This window comes from Myotis brandtii, unplaced genomic scaffold (assembly GCF_000412655.1).
Source record: "Myotis brandtii unplaced genomic scaffold, ASM41265v1 scaffold842, whole genome shotgun sequence".
Taxonomy (NCBI): domain Eukaryota; kingdom Metazoa; phylum Chordata; class Mammalia; order Chiroptera; family Vespertilionidae; genus Myotis; species Myotis brandtii.
The window spans coordinates 10,100-17,653 of NW_005371421.1; positions in this window are offsets into that span (position 1 = coordinate 10,100).

Consider the following 7,554-nt stretch of genomic DNA (forward strand, 5'->3'; position numbering starts at 1 on the left):
TATGAACAACAAATACATATCTATCAACAAGTGAATCTAAAAATCAGGTGAATAAAAAATCTGATGAATAGAATAAACTGGTGAATATAATAGAATCAGGGGCATAGAAAGGGAGTGGACTGACAATTTCCGGGGGAAAGTGGTGTGGGGGTGTGGGAAGAGACTGGACAAAAATCGTACTCCTATGGATGAAGACAGTGGAGTGGGGGTGAGATCGGAGGGTGGGGTGGGAAACGGGTGGAGGGGAGCTATGGGGGGAAAAAGAGGAACAACTGTAATAATCTGAACAATAAAGATTTAATTTAAAAAAAGACTATATATATAAAAATAAAAAAGAAAGACAATTAACTTGTCAAATTAATCCTTGAGCAACCCTCTAACTACCCATCAAGTGGCCTAAATATAATTTTGTGTTTATATATATCTTATGCATATATATGTATTTGTGTAATAACCCTATGTATGTATGTATGTATGTATAAATATACCATTTAAAGACATGTATGTATACTATTCAGTGTTTCTTTTTTTTTCATTTCCTCCACTGAGAGCCTATATTTGAATTCAAGAAAGTGAAGTGAGTCTGTGGCTCATCCTGGTTGCGGGATTCTCAGAGCCCAGGGAACATCTGGAGGTGACATGCAGTACTGTTAATCCTGTCTGCCTCTGCTAGAGTGAGGTGGAGGAGGTGAAGGGCATTTTCATTACACAGGTACATACTTACACATGAAAAGAAGTGTCCTTTTATACTCTGACTGTTGCTATCCCCTGACTTTCTCCTTAGGAGGAGCAGGACCTTCTCCTGGCAGCTGCCTACATTTCTGATACCCAGTACAACAGAAACGTTTCATTTGAAACATCCTGTTAGGCCATCAGTTATTAAAGTATTAAACTGTCACATGGTACCACCTCTCCTTTAGCACTTAATATTCTTGAAGTGAAACCCAAGCTAAAGACATTGTTTCTACAAATATTTTGAGAAGTGTGTAGGGTATGACAGATGGATTTGGATAAAGTCCAATACTTGTATTTTCAAGTAATAAGAGCATGGTGCCTCGCATGTACAAAAATGTATTAAGGATGGTTAAATGAGTAAATGAATAGCACCCAGGACAGGAGACAGGGCATCCAAGTAAATAAATTGTCATCATCTTTTCCTCTTAGACATAGTGTCCTCTGAGAGCCACCTAAGTGAACAGACAACTGTTCTTTTCCCTTTTTGTTGCCTTTCGATGTAACTCATACATTTGTTCTTTTCATGAGAAATCAGCTTTTTCTCTCTCACCCAATAAGGATTGAACTAAGACCAAGAATTTGACTCAGAATAAACAAACAAACAAAACTCATTTCTTATCATCAGGACCGAGTGCCAGTGCCTTCAAAAGCAGTGAATGCCTCGCCCCTGGAGGCTGTCCAGCAGGTGGGGAGGACTGTCCCTCCACAACCCAACAGGAAGAGACAGCGTGACCATGGGATCTCTGAGGCTCCCAAGTCAGGATGTGGTGATATGTTCTAAACCAGTTGGGCTACAATGCCACACAATTTTAGGTCCCGCTGACTGAGGGTTTTTGCACATCAGTCACTGGTCAAAGTTCTCTAAGAGTACTCTCCTATTGTCTCAACCACCCCATAAGGGTACTAATCCTAGCTTGACACTGTTCAGAGAATGTATATTGAGATATGATAATATTCATGAATTGTTACGTTTCGCAGTGTATGTTTGATTACATGCTGCCTCTTGCTTCCTAAATTTAAAGGAAAGAAGCCCAGACCCATCACTTCATATTCACTCACCATTAGTCTTCTCTTGTGAAGTTGGAGTGTGGTTTAACTACCACTCCTTGTTTATAACCACCTTTACTCATTTCCTCTTCAGACTTTATTATTTTTACAACCACTGGACAATGTGAAGAGCAATCTACTTCTTTATTTGTGTCAACAACCTCTCTCTCATTTTCTTTGAGGAACCTGTAAGCATCAAAAACCAGGTGGCTGACCAGAGCTAGTCAGAGATGAGGTGGGCCCCATGCCTTTTTTTTTTCCCCCTCAAATTTCAATGTGAACTTGGTTTTATTTTTATTTCTGGAGTTTGGGAGAATTCTGCCTCTTTGCTGAGCTGATGCTTTAATCATGAGGCATTTTTAATGGAGTGGAAGGTTTTCATCTTCTGTGCACACAGGGATAAATCAGATAGACAACTTGTATTTGAGAAGCATATTTAATGACAAGTACACAGTGTCATAACATAGTGTAGTATGTTACTTCTTGTACTTCTCACATTTCCATCTTTTTTCATAGTGATATATCATACAGTATTTATTGGTGCTTACTAGCTGATCACATGTGATTTTTAAAAAATATGTTTTTATTTTGATTTTTTTTAAGAGAGAGGAATGGAGGGGGAGAGATAGAAACATTGATGAGAGAGAATCATTGATTGGCTGCCTCCTGCACAACCCCCACTTGGGATCAAGCCTGCAATATGGGCATGTACCCTAACCAGGAATCAAACTATGACCTCCTGGTGCACAGGATGACACTCAACCACTGAGCCACACCGGCCGGGCAGATCATATGTTATTTTAAGTAATATATCAAATTAACCAGCTACTCCAAGTGGGTTTACTTAATAAATTGGTGACCTGCCCATATTAATTCCCAACTTTACAGCAACTCACTTCTGAGAGTAGCTGTGACAGAGACTGCATGACTTCCAAAGCCTGAAATATTTATTCTCAGGTCCTTTAAAAGATAAAGGTTTCGACCCCTTACTTTAAAGAAGAAGTTTTTATTATCGTCCATGATTCCATGGGTGTCTGAGCTCAACTGGGCAGATTTCCTGCTCACGTGGTATGGGCTGGGGTGGTAGCTATCTGGAAGCTCTGTAGGTCTGTGGAGGTTGGCAGGTGCTACTGGCTATCAGTTGGGAGCTCACCTGGCTGGAACTGTGGGCCAGGTAGCCCTGCTATCTTTCACATGGCTGCTGCACGTGGTTTAGGCTTCTCCCAGTGGGTGAGGGATCCAAGGAGCATCCCAGGTGTAAGCACCATCAATCTCTGCTTGCATCACACTTGCTGATGTCCTGTTGGTCAGAGCCCATCAGATGTCCAAGCCTTGAGTCAATGCAGGAGGACACTGCACAAGGGAGTGGAAACCAGAATGTGGTTTATTGGAGGCCACCAAAGTGATAGTGTACCACACTTCCATGTGATCAGGAGTCCACAATTAATGAATTTTAGGGATAGAAAACTTTTAGCCCAATGTCTGTCAAACAAACACAGAGTCTGAAGAAGAAGAGTTGTGCATTCACAGACCTGGGCAAAACTGGTTTCTCCCCAGCACTGGCCCACCCTGGCCAAGGGGACAATTTTATGGGTTATCTTCCCAGTCCTTTGCTTCTCTTTCTGAGTCCTCACCCCTCTGTTTGTTATTGGGCACATACAGCTTTGGGTTGCCTGCCTCAGTTTCAGAGTGCTCCTTTGGCCAGTATTTGTACTTGAAGTCTCTAAAATCAAATGTGATGGGGGGCGGGCAGATCCAGCATTACCAAGCAAATCTTATTTTGAACAGGGGTGTCTTCGAATTGGCCCTAATAGTGATTCTCTGTAGCTCTTCAAGGATGAACAGGCTGAGAACTAGAAGATTTGCAAGGGGTTGTAGCCACATTCATGCCCAGGACCCATGAGGGCTGGAGTGGGAGAGGAGGATTGTGTCACCTGCTGCTCTCAGATCCCAGAGCCAGCCCCCTGTTCCCTGTCCCTTAGGGAGTCCATTCCTTCTAGCCTTCACCCCAGACCTTTCCATTCTCCTAACCTAAGCCAGGTTGCCTCTTTCCTGTTCTCTTCCTACTTTGCCACCCTTTGCTCCCTCTCGATGGATGAAAGTGCCCTCATCATGGAGGAGTTATTGCCTCCTGACAATCACAGGCAAAGCCTGGGAGGGGTCACAGGCTGAAAATCTAGCTGTCCACAGGCAGTTTAAAGTTGGTACCCTCTAACCTACGAAGGAGACTGTCAAGACTTCACACTGAGTCAGTGGCCTCCATTCTCTCTTCTAACCGGCCAAATACAGGCAGCAGTGGCAGTAATGTCTAAACATGACACACCATTTCAAAATGCATCTTTGGGGAGTTACTCTACCACTAGAGAGACTGAACTGCTGTATGTCCATTCTAAATATAAACATAGGGGTTTGAGAACACAGAAGACGCCTGCCTCTGCAGGCCTTGACCTCCTGTTCTCTGGAGAAATGCCAGCTGGGTCCTCTATCTGCTGAGTCAGCCCCTTTCAGGAAGGGGTCATGGAATTCATGGCTCAAGGGCAGGTTTCCTTTCAAGAGGAAGAAACCATTCCAACTAGCAAAGAATTTTGCTGCAACTTTCAGTAAAATGAAGGGACATCACTAATTCTCAGGGATGGCATCAAGATGGCCAGTGGGTGGGTGGGTGGTGGGATTATGAGAGAACTAAAGCTGAGCCTCCAATGTCAGGGCACTGAGTTCAATCTGTTTTCTGTGTGCAGGTGACCTCGATAGCAGAAGTACTCTGTCTGGCTGCGTTCTTTGGGAGACTTGTACATTTTTCAGAAGTTACTCCTCAAATGGTTTTCTGGAAGGATACAAAAACATCTGCATCGACAGAACCTAGAAACAGAACCTAGCGAGAGAACCTGGCTGAAGAACCTAGAGACAGAACCTAGAGACAGAACCTAGAGACAGAACCTAGCGAGAGAACATGGCAAAAGATCCTGGACAGAACCTGGCTATAGAACTTGGCTGGAGATCCTAGACAGAACATGGCAGGAGAACCTGGAGAAGCGGGATGGAGAATCTAGCGAGAGAACATGGCCACAGAACCTGACTGAAGAACCTAGACACAGAACCTGGCGACTGAACCTGGCAAGAGAACCTAGACAGAACTTGGCTGGAGATCCTGGAGGGAGAACCTCGCTATGCTGATCAACTGAATGCTGACCCCGTGTCATTCCTTCTTCGCCGACTCCGTCCACACCTTTGGGGACCCCTGGACCCGCTGGGGTTGGACCCCAGCATTCCTTCTAGTTGTGGAGTTTCCACTCAGCCAGCCTTCCTGTGGTTCTGGATGATGTCCGTTCCATCTTTTAGTTGTATTTTTGAGGTGGTTGTTCGAGGCAGCAGACTCCGGTGTTTGCCTATGCCGCCATCTTGGTTTCTCCCCTGAATTTAAGTCTTGACTCTGGCCTACCAATTTCTTTCTCTGTAAATTGTGGACAAGAATGCTCACCCTGGAGAGACCAAGATGACAGCATGGGTGGACGCCGGAGACTGCTGCCGCGAACAACCACTTCAGGAGTGCAACTGAAGGACGGAGCGGACATTGCCCAGAGCCACAGGAAGGCTGGCTGAGGGGAGACTCTTCAACTAGAAGGAAAGAGAACAGCATACCGAGGCTCAAAGGAGGCGCAGTGTGGAAAATACAAAGGTGCGGAGGTGCACGCGCAAAGCCGGCTGGAGGCGGGGGGCTTGGTTGTCGTTTTCAATCAGGAGGGAGTCTCAGACTCTGAGCTCCAGATCCGGGCCAGTCTCTAGGGACTCAGACACAAACAGGAGAAGCGGGATTGTCTGGCAACGTGAGGGCAGCTTTCGCTCCAAGGTTTGCAGCGGTTGCCGGGGTTCTGAGAAGCAGAGCCTCTGGGACCGGGACTGAGAGCAGCCATAACTGCTCCCTCCACCCGCCCTGTTGATCCCCTGCGACCCGACCCGCCCAAGCCCTGCGCAGAGCCATTTGCCGGATAGCCTCAGGCAAAGGCTAGATTAGCACCTCCCCAGAGGACAGAAGTTTTCCCACAGCTGATTCTCACAGCCAGTCGGCCTGGTGATCAAATCCCTCTAGTATTAACTACAACAATCAAGGCTTAACTAGAACAAGACTGCGCACAAAGACCACAAGGGGGTGCACCAAGAAAGCATAAAAAATGCGGAGACAAAAAAACATGACAGAAATGGAGGATATAGAGCTAAAAAACGCAATTTTGGGGGCTTGCAATAAACTTGAGGAGAGCCTCACGAAAACTAATGAGACCCTAGATGCTATGATAAAGAAACAGCTAGAAATTAAGCATACACTGACTGAAATAAAGAATATTATACAGACACCCAACAGCAGACAAGAGGAGCGCAAGAATCAAGCCAAAGATTTGAAATGCGAAGAAGCAAAAAACACCCAACCGGAAAAGCAAAATGAAAAAAGAATCCGAAAATACGCAGATAGTGTAAGGAGCCTCTGGGACAGCTTCAAGCCTACCAACATCAGAATAATAGGGGTGCCAGAAGATGAGAGAGAGCAAGATATTGAAAACCTATTTGAAGAAATAATGGCAGAAAACTTCCCCCACCTGGCGAAAGAAATGGACTTACAGGTCCAAGAAGCGCAGAGAACCCCAAACAAAAGGAATCCAAAGAGGACCACACCAAGACACATCATAATTAAAATGCCAAGAGCAAAAGACAAAGAGAGAATCTTAAAAGCAGCAAGAGAAAGAGACTCAATTACCTACAAGGGAATACCCATACGACTGTCAGCTGATTTCTCAACAGAAACTTTGCAGGCCAGAAGGGAATGGCAAGAAATATTCAAAGTGCTGAATAGCAAGAACCTACAACCAAGATTACTTTATCCAGCAAAGCTATCATTCAGAATTGAAGGTCACATAAAGAGCTTCACAGATAAGGAAAAGCTAAAGGAGTTCATCACCACTAAACCAGTATTATACGAAATGCTGAAAGGTATCCTTTAAGAAGAGGAAGAAGAAGAAAAAGGTAAAGATACAAATTATGAACAACAAACATGCATCTATCAACAAGTGAATCTAAGAATCAAGTGAATAAATAATCTGATGTACAGAATGAACTGGTGATTATAATGAATCAGGGACATAGAAAGGGAATGGACTGACTATTCTTGGGGGGGGGGGGAAGGGGAGTGGGAGATGCGGGAAGAGACTGGACAAAAATCGTGCACCTATGGATGAGGACAGTGGGTGGGGAGTGAGGGCGGAGGGTGGGGCGGGAAATGGGAGGAGGGGAGTTATGGGGGGGAAAAAAAGAGGAACAAATGTAATCTGAACAATAAAGATTTAATAAAAAAAAACAAAAAACATCTGCATCATGGTAACCATAGGGGCGAGTGCTCGTATAGTACCTTTAAGAGTTTGTGTCAAAGGCAGAAACTGAAGAAGAAAGACTTGATGAATTTCACTTGGTTCAAGGAACAGTGACAGATGTTGGTACAAACACCATCAGCACAACTGCAAGCAAACTGGAGCCAAAGAGCTAACAAGAGGGCAAAATGTGACAGTGTGAACATTCGAACATATTAAGAGTACTTCCAAATTAAAAGGGAGAAGACAGAAACTCTAATAGAAAAATGTGCTGAAAACGGGTAAAGGCAAATCATGAAAGAAGAAATAAACAATGGGAAATATGAAAAACAATTAACTTCACTAATGAAGAAATTTATATTAAAATAACAATCAAAAACATTTCTGTAAAACAATGTTAGCAAGGTTGTGAGAAAAC